Source organism: Suncus etruscus, chromosome 4 (assembly GCF_024139225.1).
Source record: "Suncus etruscus isolate mSunEtr1 chromosome 4, mSunEtr1.pri.cur, whole genome shotgun sequence".
NCBI lineage: Eukaryota > Metazoa > Chordata > Mammalia > Eulipotyphla > Soricidae > Suncus > Suncus etruscus.
The window spans coordinates 134,243,855-134,262,196 of record NC_064851.1 but is presented as its reverse complement, the minus strand read 5'-3'; the positions used below and the strand labels follow the sequence as shown (position 1 = coordinate 134,262,196).

Sequence of the window (18,342 nt, the reverse complement as noted above, 5' to 3'; positions counted from 1 at the left end):
ATCATTTAATTAAACCATAACATAAAAACAATTCCAATCTAATTTAAAAATATTAGAGGAACTGAATAGACATTTACCAAAGAAAACATTGTGTTTCTCAATAAACACTAGAGATGACAATCACCATTTAACATTAGGTAAATATAAATGAAAATCACCACAAACATCACTTTAAACTTGTAAGAATGGCTTTTATCAAAAACATAAAGCAGGGTAAGTGTCAGTAACAATATGAGAAAAAAATTCTTTTACCCTTTTTCTGAGAATACACATTAGTGTAGTCATTATGGTACCTAAAGAAAGTTAATAACTTTCTGTTATTAAATAAACTTCTATTCAGACAAAATATATTGTTCTGTTCCAATAAAATTATATTTATACACAGCAAATTGTAAAAAAAGTCAAAACAATTATAAACAGAAAATAAATGGAAACTGCAAAGAAAATCAGTAATTAAATTGGTGTGGTTATTACAAGAACCCATTGGGGAAATTTGAAATTTTAGAATTATTAATTTTAGAATCTATAAGAGATACTAAAAGACAAATTTTATATGTTGTGACTGGTTTATGAAAAGACATACTCTTCACCAGTCCAGAAAATATATCTTATGTCTTTTAAATGGTTTAAGATTTGTAGCTGGTTAAAAAATGATGTATTCAATTTTTGTCTCCCTAAAAGTATGGCTATACTATTTGGAAAAATCATTTTCAGTCGTATAGAAGATAATAGTGCTCTAACAAAACATATGGGAACGATTTAATCATGCCAAGTTCACAGAAAATTCTATATTCAAAGTATTTTCAAAACTATTCCATTGACCTTTCTACAACTATTCCCAATGGGAACAATTCAAATGAAAGGACAAAGTTAGTTAATGTGAAACAAGGCACACTGGGTCCTTTTATTCTCCCAAGACTGCATCTATAATAACAAAGAGGAAGTGCCAAAGCGCATGATGTCTGTTATCAGCTATTATAAAAGAGGGTTAGAAATTAAATTATGGTGGAAATATACATGTTAACTTAACCAAAATAAGTCTTTGTAGTTTTCTACACAAATTAAGAAAGCTCTGATTTTATTATTTGATAGTAATTCTATATGCAATATTTAAAACAATATTAGGATTACTGAAGAAACATTAAATTTTATGGTTATTTGAATCTTACTTTCAAATTGAAAATTAGTAACTTTTTCTGGTTAAAGGGATTCATGTATAATGCCAAATATATGACAATTGTATTTACTGCTAAAACTACATTATTCTAGACTTTACAGGTGAGATGATAGACTGAAAGATGATTAAATCATCACAATCTTTAGAGAAAAACTAAGGAATTGAAGGAAGCAATGCATATTACTGTTAAAGTGTTGATTATAAATATTCTTATATTGTACTATTCTTCATAATCACTAAGTTCTCCAGCTATCCCCTGAACACAACATACCATTTGCAAGTATATACATTTTATCCATTTTTTGGTATATGATAGAATTTTTTCCAGGAAATAAGTATCAAATTTATATTGGTACAATTATTTTCCTAGAAGTTCTTCTTAAAAAACTAGTATAAAACTGCCTTCAAAGTTTTGCTTCAACATTTTGATAAGCATTGTTGTTACTTCTGTTTCAAATGTTTCCCAATTGTGTTGGAACTAAATGTTGAGGTAAGTAAAACCTTGGCTATTTGTTTATTAAACAGCTAATGTTTTGGGCTTTTTCTATGATCAAAATAATATCCACCCAAGTATTTATAAAACACAAACACACATACAGATTCTTGGAGAGATAGCATGGAGGTAGCACAGAAGGACGGTGGTTTGAATTCCAGCATTCCAGATGGTCCCCCGAACCTGCCAGGAATGATTTCTGAGCATAGAGCCAGGAGTAATCCCTGAGCGCTTGCAGGGTGTGACCCAAAAACAAAACAAACAAACAAAAAAACACAGATTCTTCATTGGTGCACAAATATCAAAAGTTAAGTAAATTAAATCATTACCAGAAGTACAAATTATTGACCTATCAATTTTGAATCCAGCATTTTTTAGGGAGAAGAGATAAGAAGCATAGATATTGGGGTTAGAGTGATAGCATAGTGATTGGGCGTTAGATTTGCATGCTGTCTATCCAGGATGGACTTGGGTTTGATCCCATATGATTTCCCAAGCCTGCCAGGAGCAATTTCTTAGTGCACAGCTAGGAGTAACTCCTGAGTGTGCCAAGTGTGTCCCCAAAACAAACAAAAACCAAAAAACATAAATACTGTTTTGTCTGGCAATTTATTTTTAGATAATATAAGAAAATTATCAATCTTCAATTTAATAAATGTAATAAAATAGCTCATTGGTAGAAAGGAAGACTATATTACATTACCACGTGAAAATCAAAACTTTGAACAATTAGAAGTCAAACATAGACTTATAAACATAGAATTGTCAACCACCATTGTTTGTCAGAGTCATATATATAAACCCAATATGATGTTCCTATGTATAGGTAGCCTTTATTTTAAATTCCAAATTGTTGTTCACAATATTATTTATTTCACAAAAAAATTGTTGCAAAACTTGTTACTTTTCAAAAGCTATCTGACTAAACAGATATATTTAAAGGAAAGCAAAACATGGTTCCCAAATCATGTGTAAAAGGGGAAAAAAGGTAATCCTAAAAAGTAAACATAATTGTTTACAACATTTTGTCTCTAAAATATCAAAATAAAGCTGTTTGTAAATAAATAAAAAATTTCATATCAGTAGAATGTAATATCAGTAGTAAAAATATACAACTTATTTTTTCTCTATATTGACCATAAAATCTTATAAAACCAGATATTTCATCTGACTATTTTTCTGTCATGGGGATAGATAACCAAAAGTAGGAATGCTGGGTTATATGGCAGTTTGATTCTTAGTTTACTGAGAACCCTGCATATTTTTGTCCATAGGGGTTGAAGACTACTTTGAGGTCTAGATCTTCAAGTATTCTGATTATGTTTTCCTCAATAAATTTTATAGATTCAGATGTGGTCTCAAGGTCTTTGAATCACTTTCAATTGTCATGTGTCTTGTAAAATATGAATTTATCTTTAATTTCTTACACTTTTTTCCCAATTGTCCCCAAAACACTTGTTGAAGAGGCTGTCTTGTTTCTATTTCATGATCTTGGCTTGTCAAAAATTAATTCACCATATATTTGGGCCTTTCCACTAAATATTCTATTCTGATCCAATTGTTAGATATTTTAATAACATGCTGTTTTGATCACTACAGCTTTATAGTACAACTTCATTAGGTAAAGGAATGCCACCCAATATCTTGGTATTTAGTATGGTTTTGGCTATCTGGGGTCTTTTATGGCTGCACACAAATTTTATAAGTGACTTTTTAAGTATTTGAAGAATAATGTCTAAATTTGAATATGGATTTCATTAAATATATAGCAGTTTAGGTAGTATGGTCATTTTGATAACTTTGATTCTTCCCATTCATTGGCATATATTGTTTCTCATTTTCTTAGGTCCTCATTTATTTCTTTCTTAAGTGTTTTAAAGTTTTTATAGTACAGGAATCTTCCCTTTTTTGTTATTCCTAGGTACCTGATAGTTTTTGACACTATATTTTTTTCTTTTTTGACACTATATTAAATTGAATATACTCTTTTATCTTTTCCTCCTCTGAGTCATTATTTGTTAAAAAAAATGTATGCATACTACTACTCATCATAGGACTTAGTACAATAGCTAAGAGTTAAACTAAACCTAGATGTTCAATTATATGAGTAGATCATGAAGATGTGATATAAATATATATATATATTATAGAATACTACATAGCTATAAGAAAAAATGTATTCATGCAATTTATAGCATAGATAACATTAGAAGATATTAAATTAAAATAAATAAGCCAGAAAAGAATAAATGCAGGGTTGTATCACTTATATGTGGTATTTAGGATAACTGTATAAAGAAATGCAATGTCTTAAATGGAGATTATCTATAACACTTTAAGCACTAAAACATAGTGAGGAGAAGGAAAGAAATTGAATGGGAAAGGAAAAGGACACATACAAAATGATGGAGAACAGGGGCTAAGAGGTCACAGGTGTGTTGATGGTGTTAAGAGAGAACAGAACTGAGCAACAACAATGAAATCATAAGACCCAAAGTTTAAAAACCAAGCTTAAAAGGTGCCTGTTATGTTGACAGCTTGAGACAGCAAGTGGAGATATGGATGAACTTTGGGAATATTGATGGATGGAGGTGGGCACTGGTTGTGGGATCAGTCCTAAAACATGTATGCCTAAAATATACCTATGAATAACTTTGTAAATCACAATGTTTAAATAAAATGTTTTAAAGTAGAACTTCATCTTACATTGAAATGGCAAATGTTATATAAAAAATTCTTTATTTCTGAAGATAAAAAAGTGATGTGATTCTTATATTTGTCAAATATATGATATAAAGATCCCAAAGTAAAGTTCCCATTTGAACATATTTCACTAAGTCATACTTTGAAAGCATAATATAACCCAAAAGATGACTTATATGCTGTGTGCATAAAGTTTTTGAATGGATATAAAATGAAATATCTTTGTTTTTCTATAATAGATCTAAAAATGCAAAAATGTTGAAAGTTTGGAAGAAATTAATCTTACATCTATATTCCCTATAGAATCAGAATTGATTAAAAATAGATAGAGGAGCAGAACCAATTAAAAATAGACACAACCTGTGCAACCATACGTGTTATTTCTACACAGGAACTAGAGGGGAATTAAAATACAATGTCTGTTTTAGTAATCATGTTCTGTTGAGAGCACAATTTGGTCTGGCAGCAAAAATGGGCTCTCTACAATTTCTGTGCTATCTTGGATTCTCTGACTACATTTGCTTCAGTGAGTTTGAAGAAAGGAGAAGCCACAGAGGTGCAGAGGAAAGAATAGAACATTCTCAGTGTCTCTTGAGGGAGGCAAAATTGCCTACTATCTGAGGCAGAACTTGTGAAAGAAAAAGAACTCGGTCAGAGGCAGAACTTGGGAAAGGGAAGAGGAGTTTTGAAAATACTTTAAGGCAAAATATTATAAATGCTGTAAAAATAATTTTAATGATGACTTCAGAAAAAAGGCACTGTATAAAGCTATCGTGTTAGAAAGGCTATCACCTTTTATATCACCTATATAATGTGTCAAATTTCCTTATCTATAAAAACAAGAAATAATACTACTGTTGCTATCAATTAAATAAAGTTCTCAGTTTTGAGACAAAAATTTTCAAATGTCATTAGGAAGCTACTTAAAACGTGACACAAAGTGTTCAATGCTATAAATTTCTATTTTATGTGATTATTGAAATGAATATTTGACTAACATACTGATATATGCTGTTATTTATATATAACTCCAATATACACAGTAAAAAGAATATATCAGATAATTTGATAAGTATCTTCCTAAGTCATCAGATTCAACTTCTTGAATAAAATTTGAGGAATGTATCAATAGTTGAGATTTCCTTATTTCATTGATCATTCTACATAAAACAGGGCACTAAATCAACAAAATACTATTTCTTCATAGCCAAAAACCATTATCACCAAATCCCAAGTCTAAGTTTTTAGTATCACTTTTGATACTCACTTTAGAAATGCTTTTAAGTATGTATGTTCCTCTCCTTTGATTCAGCAACTCTGTGACTCAGTTTTTAAAAAGAACTTTGTGTATTGTTCCTTAGATTTACTTCTTAATTTCTGATATGTATTTGAGTGTTTTAAGGTTGATTATTATATCTTCATATATGATTGTTGTAATAGGTATCATTCCAACTGTTGTTTCACAGAGTACAGTTGTAGAAAATCAGTTTTTAGAACATTCCAGATCACATAACTGTTAAAATATGATAATGTGTGAGCTAGAATGGATGAAAATAGGTAGAATTGTTAGGGGAATTCAGATATGGCTAAAGAACCTAGAGTCCTTCCTTTGTAGGGTGGTCATATGTTGAAAGCATGAATCAAATATGAACAACTATTAGGTTTCTTTCTAACTAACCAGCACATGTTCATGAATTCCAGGTTAATTAATTGAGGGGAATGCAACCCCCAACATGTTTGTATATTTGTTCTACTTAACAATGAAGAAAAATTTATGGAAAGTTAATCTTTATCAATAACATTCTGATAATTTGAAGATTAGACCAGAGTTTCTATTAAAACATATATATTGGAGCCTTAACACCAGTATGCTAACAAGTCCTACATTGAAGGTATCAGTAGGATCTTATCAATTTCTTAAAGAACCAAACTTCTCATGTGTCCTACTATTTTATCCATATCAGACTATTTTTATTATATATCAGTACTTAGTCATTTTTTATCTTCTGAAACAGGCATATGAGAAGCAGGCATTACTAGGCAATGCCTAGTACAGTGGGTCAGTTATTTGAATTTTGGTGTGAAAGAAATAATAATCTTTATTAAAAGCTTCCCATGGTCAAGATCAGAAAGGCAAATTAGATACTATTTAGCACTGACAGTTGAGGATTGCTTAAAACTATTATTCATAACAGCATTTTTGAACAACATAAATTTATTGAATGATGAAACTAGAAAATCTTTTAAAGACTTCAGCAGTTTGCCACCCAAATTCAACTTTTTTCATAAATCTGTACACTTAAGCCACAGCATGCAACCATGAAGAATCACTGCCACCTATAGACAGACTGTATTTGAAAAAGCCATTCAAACCTTAAGAAAAATGCATTACAGAATTTAAATTAGAAATATTTTGTTGACATTACCTGAAAAAATAAAAATAGAAGCATACAATAGAAAAATATTTCTCAGGCAAACCTTTTGTCAGTTCCTTTACTGCCTGAACTAATCATTTATCCAGAAAGACTTCAGAGTTATAGGTGAGATGAATAAGGTATGTTTATTTATATGTAATACACTGAAATTTCACAATACTAATTTTCCACACAGTTGGAAACATGTAGAAATAATGTATGTGGCTTCCTACTTTGTTTTCAAGAACAGCTTGCTAAAATGTGAAAGCAACCATGACTATACAATAAACATGAGTCTTCTTTCTTCCCTAAAATAAGCAAAGAAAAAACAAAACATTGTTATTGCTGAAAGAAAATAGCAAACATATAGTAAGAATTCAATACTAAATCTCTACCAAAGTATTTCCTTATTTATCAAAAAGAAATGTTCCCATATATTTTTCCACAAATGCATGTTTTCAGCAAATCAGCCAGATGTCCAAACAATGAAATAGCATCTGTGAAAAAGCCTGTGCTTATGGTATTTCTGACATACTCATGCCAAAAAGTGGCTCTAGCCAAATTCCTCTTTCTTATGTTCTCATATTTCCAGATAAGAGTCATTCAGTTACATTTGGATTTTAGCACAAATATCAGGGGTTTATCCACACCAATTCACACTGTTAATGCCAACATTCTTTAGTTTTAACCTGTGTATTTAATTCTACTTTCTTGCTTTTTAGACCATTTTGATATAGAAGGCTGGCCCAGAACCAAAGAGAAGTTTTGGTAAAAACTGAGAGGATGAAAATGTTGAAACATTCATTATTTATCACCTTCTAGACAATAGGAACTATGCCCCTTCCCACATTTGTTTTGATAACAAAATGGCACATCCACACACCTACCTCTATAGAGTTCTTTCTGATTGCCTATTTTAAACTGACTAGAATACATCTTCATGATACAAATCCTGCTCATACATCTTTTTCTTTCTCTGTATTCCTCACAGTTAAAATATTCATGACTTCAAAGTATATACAGTAATCCCAATCATATATAAATATAAATTACATATCAGTGCAGCAAACATAAAGTTTCTTTACATACTATAAACTAAATGAATTTCTGTAAAATATTAACTTATTAGCATTTTATACAAAGATAATCAGTGGTTCTGTTGACACTTGATAAAAGATGTAACATTAATTTCATTTTATTATTAAATTATTAAGAGGAATGTGGGTTACACACAGTAGTGCTCCTGACTCTGTGCTCAGCTGAAGATATGTGTTGGGCTTAGCTGCAAGCATATGCAAAACAAGTGTCTTATTTTCTCGGTTTTCAACCTTGGAAAATCATTTATGTTTGTTTTTATTTTTTCAACTTTTTTTTTTCAGGGGAGAACAGAAACGCAGTCCCCCACAACCATAAATTATGCAATCATTTCCCACATTTGGGGAAATCGCAGGGATCAGCACATCTGGAATGTAATGTGTAAGCCTCACCTGGGAAAACCACCTTCGTGATCATGGTATCACCCCTGCCAGGTAAGTATAATCATTTATGTTTTAAAAGGCTATATGAAGGGGTCAGGGTACATACAAAGCCACAAATTCAATGCCTCGTACAAGCTCCATTTCCATCTCTACTGAGTACTTGGTAAATACAAGACCAAAAAACTTATTTATTTTAATGAACTAGCAAATTATCCAACGGAGTAGACTTTAGACTCCCTTGAGCACTGCTATGAAGGTCAGAGGTTAGAGGAGAGCAGATGAAGACAATAGGCTACAATCTAGAAGTGGCATCTTACTCCAATCAGAGAATATATTCAATTACAATTTTCCTTTAATGAATATCAAGAGGAAAAATGACTATGAGTTCACTCAGCTACAAGTTATCTAGTTTTCTTTACATTTTATCAAATTTAAACATAATTTTCCTAAATTTATTCAAATGTAAAATATAAATATGTGCAGTTATATATATTCAATTGAGATTAAAATTATTTACATGAGTGCAAATGTATTTAAGTTTCAGGGTACTTTCATATGTTACTCTATTACTACAACAGAAGACTAGAGACACCTATGCTTCAACATGTATTTTTTCTCAAACTCCCAGTTTTGAAGAAATACATCAAATAATTTTTATATGTTGGCCTTATATCGCACTTATCTGTCCACATTTGGACAAAGAATTCCTTGATGCAAAGAATCAAAAAATAAATGATATTTTTTATTTTACCTCTACATCATCTCCTTGAAAAAAAATTTGTCAAAAAATCAAGATCTGATCTTGGGCCATGCAGTTTCCAGCTGTTTGAGACTGGATTTCATGAGCCTTTCTGCCGGTGATTCTGCCTGCTTCAGGGGTGGGTCGGGATCTACACACACTGATTCCTGCTCGTTTCTGCCAGGAGTCAGAAGAGCACAGAAGCCATCTTGGGTCATGTGGTTTTCAGCTGCCTGAGACTGGATTTCATCAACATTCCTGCTGGTGATCCTGCCTGCTTCAGAGATGGGTTGGAACATACACACACTGATTCCTGCTGGTTTCTGCCTGCTGGTTTCTGCCGGGAGTCAGAAAGGCACAGAAGCCATCTTGGGTCATGTGATTTTCAGCTGCTTGACACTGGATTTCATCAGCTTTCCTACCAGTGATCCTGCCTGCTTCAGAGGTGGGTTGGGATGTACACACATTAATTCCTGCTGGTTTCTGCTGGGTGTCAGAAGGGCGCAGAAGCCATCTTGGGCCATAGTGCTTCCAGCCATCTGAGTCTGGATTTCATCAGTGTTCCTGTGGGTGATCCGGCCTACTACAGAGAGTTCTTGGCTAGCTTTGCCCTCCTGCTGTGCCTTGGATGACCCTGAGGACTTGAAGGGAACTTTTTGCTTTGCTTGTCTGACTTCCCTGAATACTTGAAGCTCTACTCAGAGGCCTAGGAAGTGCACCCCACCCCCCCAAAAAAAAACAGTCATCTAGAGGCCGCATAAGAGGACGACCACACACTCTTTCTAACCAATGAACCCCACCACAACAAGCAGAAAAAAATCACACTATAAGCATGACAATAGGGAAACCTCACAGGCAAACACCATGCACAGATAATGAAGACAATAGCTCAGATGACCTAAAAAATTCCAACCACCTGAATAACCTCTTGGATAAGGAACTTAAAATAGCAATATGGAAGATGTTTGTAGAACCAAAAAAAAGCATAGATTGATCTGAACAGAACACAAAGACAGAAATCAGAAAACTCTAAACTGAAATAACAGATCTGAAAAACACAGTAACTCAACTGAAAACCTCAATGGATGGCCTTGCCTGCATGGTAACAGCAGCTGGGGAGAGAATTGGAGTACTGGAAGATGAGATGCAGAAATACTAAACACAGCAGAAGAAATTGGAAAAGAACCTTAAGACAAATGATCAGGCAATGGAAAAAGTACTCAATGAATGCAAACAGATGAAAGTAGAAGTCTTTGATAAACTCAACAGAAAAAACATAAGAATCATAAGAATCATTGTGGTCCCAAGACCCACGTAGGAGATCTCTAGGAAAAATCAACTGTTAAAGATATCATTAAAGAGATACTCCCAGAGGTAGAGACTACATGCAATCAAATCCTACATGCCCAAAGAGTACCAGCTAAAAGAGACCCAAAGAAAAACACCCAGACAAATCCTCATTACAATGACAAATCCCACAGATAGAGATAGAATATTGAAAGCAGCAAGATCAAAAAGGGAAATTGCATTCAAAGAAGGATCCCTAAGACTTACAGCAGACATGTCACAAGAAACTCTTAAGGCCAGAAGACAGTGGTAGGATATTTTGACAAGACTGAATGAGATGAATGTCTCAACGAGAATACTGCACCCAACCTGACTCACGTTCAGGTTTGCAGGAAGAATACATAGCTTCATGGATAAACAACAGCTCAGAAACTTCACAGATGAAAAATCAGCCTTAAAGGAAAAAATGACAGGTCTACTTTATGACAAGAGACACCAACAAACACAGCAAACTTATCTACAAAGATGACATTAAATCCTATGACAATCATCTCCCTCAATATCAATGGACTAAATTCACCAAGTAAAAGACACAGAGTGGAAAAATGGGTCAAAAAGATGAGTCCAACCTTCTGCTGCTTACAAGAAACACACCTGAATAGTCAGAACAAACATAGACTCAAAATCAAAAGGCTAGAAGAAAATTATCCAAGCAAACAATACCCTGAAAAAAGCTGGGGTGGCCATATTAAATCTGATGACACCAACTTTATACTCAAAAAAGTGGTAAGGGACAAAGATGGACCTGATGTACTAATCAAGGGATATGTGCAAAAGGAAGAAATCAGACTCTTAAACATATATGCACCCAATGAGAGACCAACAAATTATCTTATACAGTTACAGACAAATCTAAAAGAAGACATCAATAATAACACAATAATTCTGGGAGACCTCAACACGGCCCTATCAACACTTGATAGGTCATCCAGACTGAAACCCAACAAAAACATACTAGCCCTGAAAAGAGTTATGGAAAAAAGAAGACTAGTAGATATATACAGAACACTCCATCCCTAAAAACCTGGATACACATTCTTCTCCAATGTACATGGGTCATTCTCCAGGATAGACTACATGCCGACACATAAAACATACCTCCATAAAATCAAGAGGATAGAAATCTTGCAGGCTACCTTTGCTGACCACAAGGCTCTAAAATTAGTTGTGAAATACAAAGGCACACAAAAGAAAAACTTTAACAATTGGAAATTAAATACCCTGCTACTGAAAAACCAGTGGATCCGAGATTAAATCAAAAAGGAAATCAAAGCTTTCCTGGAAACAAATGATAATGAAGACACAAACTCCAAGAATCTCTGGGACACAGCAAAAGCAGTCCTGAGAGGAAAATTTATACCAGTACAAGCACACATCAGGAAGAAAGAAGGGGCATACCTGAATAATTTAATGACACAGCTCAAAAAATTATAAAATGACCAACAAAAGGAACCAAAAATAGGGAGATAGAAAGAAATAACAAAGTTGAAAGCAGAACTCAATGAAGTGGAAAACCAAAAAACAATCCGAAAGATCAACAAAAGCAGAAGTTGGTTCTTTGAAAAAAATAAACAAAATTGATAGGCCACTGGCAAAACTAACAAAGAAAGAGAGAGAGAAACCTGGTAACCCGTATTAGAAATGAAAAGGGGGAGATCATGACAGATATCGCAGAGATTCAAAGGGTAATCAGAGATTACTTTGAGAAACTTTATGCTACTAAACATGAGGACCTAGAAGAAATGGAAAAATTCTTGGATACTTATAACCTTCCACAGTTAAGTAAGGAGGATGTAGCATATCTAAACACCCCCATCACTACTGAGGAAATTGAAACTGTAATCAAACATCTGTCCAAAAAGAAAAGCCCAGGCCCAGATGGACTTCCTAGTGAATTCTTTCAAATCTTTCAAGAGGAGCTACTACCAATCCTAGCCAGGGTCTTCCATGAATTGAGAAAACGGGAACACTCCCAAACAGCTTTTATGAAGCCAACCATCACCTTGATACCAAAATCAGACAGAGATGCTAACAAAAAAGAAAATTACAGACCAATATTGCTGATGAATGCAGATGCAAAAATCTTCAATAAAATCCTGGCAAATAGGATCCAATGCATCATCAAGAAGATGGTATACTAAGACCAAGTAGGTTTCATCCCAGGAATGCAAAGATGGTTTAACATCGTAAATCTATTAACATCATACACAGCATCAACCACAAGAAAAATAGAAATCACATGATCATTACAATAGATGCAGAGAAAGCATTTGATAAGGTCCAAAACCCATTCTTGATCAAACCTCTCAGCAAGATGGGAATGAAAGGAACCTTTTTCAATCTAGTTAAAGCCATCTACCACAAGCCACTGGCAAATATTATCCTCAATGAAGAAAAACTAAAAGCCTTCCTTCTAAATTCTGGTACAAAATAAGGCTGTCCTCTCTAACCACTCCTCTTCAACATAGTACTGGAAGTGCTTTCTATAGCAATCAGCAAGAAAAAGATATCAAGGGAATCCACATAGGAAAGGAAGAAATCAAGCTTTCATTGTTTGCAGATGACAAGATACTTTACTTAGAAAACCCCAAAGACTCTACCAAGAAGCTTCTAGAAACAATAGACACTTTTAGCAAGGTGGGCAGGCTACAAAATTAACACACAGAAATTAATGGCCTTTTATACATCAATAATGATAGGGAAGAGAAGGACATCAAGAAAGCAATCCCATTCACATTAATGCCACACAAAATCAAATACGTTGGATTCAACTTGACCAAAGACGTGAAGGACCTATACAAAGAAAACAAAAAAGCTCTGCTCCAAGAAATATGAGAGGACACACAGAAATGGAAACACATACTCTGCTCATGGTTTGGCAGGATTAACATCATTAAAATGGCATTGCTCCCCAAAGCATTATACAGATTTAATGTGATCCCCTTAAAAATACTCATGACATTCTTCAAAGAAGTGGATCAAACACTTATGAAGTTTATCAGGAACAATGAACACCCTCGAATAGCTAAAGCACTCTTAGGGAAAAGGAAAATGGGAGGCATTACTTTCCCCAACTTTAAACTGTACTACAAAGCAATAGTTATCAAAACAGCATGGTATTGGAATAAAGACAGACCCTCGGATCAGTGGAATAGGCTTGAGTTCTCAGACAATGTTCCCCAGACATAAAATCACCTATTTTTTGACAAAGGAGCAAGAAATCTTAAGTGGAGCAGGGAAAACATCTTCAACAAGTGGTGCTGGCAGAACTGGCTAGCCACTTGCAAAAAAGCAAACATAGACCCCCAGTTAACATCATGTAAGAAGGAAAATCCAAATGGATTAAAGACCTTGATATCAAACCAGATACCATAAAGTATATAGAACAACACGTCGGTAAAACTCTCCATGACAGTGAGACTAAAGGCATCTTCAAGGAGGAAACTGCACTTTCTAAACAAGTGGAAGCAGAGATCAACAGATGGGAATACAATAAGCTGAGAAGCTTCTGCACCTCAAAAGGAATAGTGCCCAGGATACAAGAGTCACCCACCGAGTGGGAGAAACTCTTCACCCAACCCCCATCAGATATGGGGTTAATATCCAAAATATACAGGGCACTGACAGAACTTTATAAGGAAAAAACATCTAATCCCATCAATAAATGGGAAGAAGAAATGAATAGACACTTTGATAAAAAAGAAATACAAATGGCCAAAAGGCACATGAAAAAATGGTCTTCATCACTAGTCATCAAGGAGTTGCAAATCAAAACAATGATGAGATACCATCTCACATCACAGAGATTGGCATACATCACAAAGAATGAGAATAATCATTGGTGGGGATGTGGAGAGAAAGGAAATCTTATCCACTGCTGGTGGGAATGTTGTCTAGTCCAACCTCTATGGAAAGTGATATGGAGAGTCCTCCAGAATCTGGAAATTGAGCTCCCATTTGACCCAGCTCTTCCACTGCTAGTGATATACCCTAAGAACACAAGAATACAAAAAAAAAAAAAAAAAAAAAACTTCTTCACACCTACATTTATTGCAGCACTATTCACAATAGCCAGGCTCTGGAAATAACCAACATGCCCTCCAACAGGGAAATGGCTAAAGAAACAGTGGTACATATACACAATGGAATATTATGCAGCTGTCAGTAGAGATGAAGTCATGAAATTTTCCTATACGTGGATGTACATGGAATCTATCATGCTGAGTGAAATAAGTCAGAGGAAGAGAGAGAGACACAGAATAGTCTCACTCATCTACGGGTTTTAAGAAAAATAAAAGTCATTTTTGCAACAATCCTCAGAGACAATGACAGGAGGTTTGGAACTTCCATCTCACTTCATGAAGCTCACCACAAAGAGTGGTGAGTGCAGTTATAGAAATAACTACACAGAGAACTACCATAAGCATGTGACTAAATGAGGCAACTGGAAAGCCTGTCTGGAGTACAGGTGGGGGTGGGGTGGGGTGGGATGGAGGGAGATTTGGGACATTGGTGGTGGGAATGTTGCACTGGTGAAGGGGTGTGTTCTTTACATGACTGAAACTTAAACACAATAATATTTGTAATCAAGATATTCAAATAAAGAAAAAAATCAAGATCTTTCATTAAAGGCCAGTTTATATATTATATAACATACGCAGAATCAGCAGAAATGCATTTTAAGATTGATTATATATAGATGCTTAAGAGGATCATAATCATTTAGTGAATTAGAAACATTATTATGCAGACATAGTGATATGACATAGAGAAGATAAATAATATGCTAAATCTAGTAATATGAAACCCATATTTGGCTAGTTCCTCTGCATTATCTTTTACTAAAGTAAAAAGAATAAATGAACTACTATGCCTAGAAAACTACATCTCACTATGTAACCAACAGCTATCTTCTATGGCTTAGAGCTTTTTGATTGGTTTATAATAAGAAATACTTGGATGCAAAAAAAATAATTTTGCTCTAAGAGAACATATGGAATATAAGGCTATTTCTAAAATTACAGGAAGCAGTCTCCTACCCTTGAAAATAGGTCAAATACTTCAGATTTGAATGTAAAATGCTTGTCAAACACAGAACTGACCTGAGTTTGTACAAAGTACCATATATGGAATGCCCAAGCAAAAATCAGAGTTATTCCTGAGCACAGAGCCATAAATAAGTCCTGAACACTTCCAGGTATGATGCTAAAAACCACCCTCCAACCAAAAACATCAACAACAATAATATTGGTTGTTCAAATCTGCATTATAAAAATTAAAAGCACAGGAGATATACTTGTATCCTAAAATATAAAATAATCAAATAACAGCTATCTGTATCCTATTTAATAAAATAAGAAATTGACTAATCTTTAATCACTAATCCTAAATGTTAGAAAATGGCATCATAAAATTTTTGTTGGTATAATGCTAAAATCATATTTTTCTAAATTAGTAAAGCATAATCAACTTCTAGTTTTTCAGTAAGACTTAATAAATAATCTATTATGAATAATATGCCTTGATATGACAGCATCCTTGTACTATATTTGAATGGAATTCTAGACTTGGAACTGATGTGGATAGTGATAGAGTCACTATCACTATAGCTGTCACAATCAGGTATATAAGGAAATTGTGACTTCTACTAATAATCTGATCTAATGCTGACCCAAAGTTCAAATGTGGGAGAGAGAAACAAACAATATTTTTTCTTTATCAAAATCATTTTTATAGATTTTGAAAGTGTACTCTATTTAAATTGATTTTTGCATATTAGAAAAGCAAAAGAAAGCAAAAATTATAATATTCACCATCATAATTTCATAGTAATACAAATGTGATGGCATTGGACAAACTATTAAAGATTAACATGCAAACCAACTCATTATGGGTAATTCAATTTACATCAGAAAACTACCTTGAGCATATGTTCAATAATGGCCCACAAATGGAATGATTGCCACTTTCAGAAATAAAAGTACATCTGTGGAAACATAGATATCTGTCTTATACTGTAAATTGTGATAATGAAACATCAAATTCCCATATACCATTACTACATATGAACTGCTTTTAGCATTCATATAGGGTGATAACCTATGTAGGAGGTCAATGTATGTGCTAAAATGATAAATATGCTACAATCTACAGACAAAAATGTGCATTATAAAATTCAAAGACTGTATATAAAATTCAAATAAAGAAGAAGTGTTTGTAGGGTACCAAAATGACAACTACAAAGAAGTAGCTGATATTTGAATCAAATTTTTCACATCAATTGGAACAACCAAATTTCTGTTTGTTTGTTTGTTTGTTTTGTGTTTGGGTCACACCAGGTGACACTCAGGGTTACTCCTGGCTATGCACTCAGAAATTGCTCTTGGCATTGGGGGACCATACGGGATGCCTGAAATCGAACATAGGTCCTTCCTGGGTCAGCTGCGTGCAAGGCAAGCAAACACCCTACCACTGCATTATCGCTCAGGACCCAGAACAACCAAATTTCTAAGAAAATTCCAATACGAGTATGTTATATCTAAAATTAATAGTACAGTTATTAATTTTGAGGTTGATAATTTATTATCCCATATGGCACAGTAATACTTGATTATAAGTAGCATCATTACACATAACTTCCATCAAATTGAGCCTACACTTATTTGTCCAATACAAAATGTCAAAATATTGATTGTAAGCAATAAATCAAATGCTCTTTATTAATAAACAAAATATTTCGTGAGGTAGAAAATGACTCTTCACCTGAGTTGATTAGCTGATTTTTGTATTTTCAGCAAAATTATCTTTAAAACTGACATATTTTTTCAATATAAATAGTAGATAAAAAATACTCCTATAAAGGGGCCAGAGTGGTGGCACAAGTGTTAGGGTATTTGCCTTGCACATGCTAACCTCGGACAGACCATGGTCCAATCCCCCAGAGTTTCATATGGTTTCCCAAGCCAGGAGCAATTTCTGACTGCATAGGTAAAAGTAACCCTTGAGCATCACCAGGTGTGCCCTTCCAAAAAAGCACATGGTAGAAATCGAATTGAAATTATTTCATATTTTTGTTCCACTTGAAATTAACATCATCTAGTAAGGGAAGGGAAATGATTCTTTAAATTTCTTTTATAAGCCAAGAGAAAAAGAACAAAGCAAGTAAGGAAAGTGCATTTCATATTTGATAGGATGATGAGTAATTAATTTGATATAAATCTTTATGTTCTTCACTACATAATTTTGAAAATGGTGAAACCACTCACATCTTATTCCCCACTCTATCTCAATACATTGCTTCTCTGATGGCACCAATACCTCATCATACACAGTAATAGATTGAAATATTAAATTAACTACCCTGCTCTAAAGTACATTCTATATGATTATGATAGAAGTAAATTTCAATTTTATGGAAGGTCAGTGATATAGACTTGATACAACTGCTGGATCAATCCATTTTCTAGACCAATTAGCAAGATATATCTCTAGGTTTTGAAATCCCTCTTGCCCCATCTTAATTTCTTTAAAAAATTATGTCTAAAGCCATATCTCATATTGGAAATTCCTCTATTTACATAGTAATTTTAATCAATATTATAATTTAGAATACTAAAATTTTAGTTCTTTATTTGGCTATAATATCTAGAAATATAAAATGCCACCTAGGACTTTAAACATATCCAACAATGTTTAGGATACTATCATTAGTAAATACCTTTATTAGAATACTGTAGAGTTCTCTTGAAAATTGATCTTTTATGTATAAAATTAAAGCTAAATTTTTAATTATTTTTTGGGCCACATTTGGCAGTGATGCTCAGAAATCACCCCTGGCTTGAGGGACCATATGGGACACTAGAGGATCAAACCTCAGTCCATTCTGGGTCAGCTGCGTGCAAGGCAAACACCCTACTGATGCGCCATCGCTCTGGCCCTTTAACCTTAAGCTTTTTTTTTTTTTTTTTGGTTTATGGGCTACAACAGAGGTG

The 18,342-nt window shown here is 33.7% G+C and overlaps 1 non-coding gene across 1 annotated transcript; it reads right to left on the bottom strand.

Moving 5' to 3' along the window:
• Positions 1–8,163: 8,163 nt before the first annotated feature.
• Positions 8,164–8,324, bottom strand: LOC126008086 (U1 spliceosomal RNA). The gene has a single exon (XR_007495498.1). It is a non-coding gene; the product is annotated as a U1 spliceosomal RNA (small nuclear RNA).
• Positions 8,325–18,342: the final 10,018 nt, after the last annotated feature.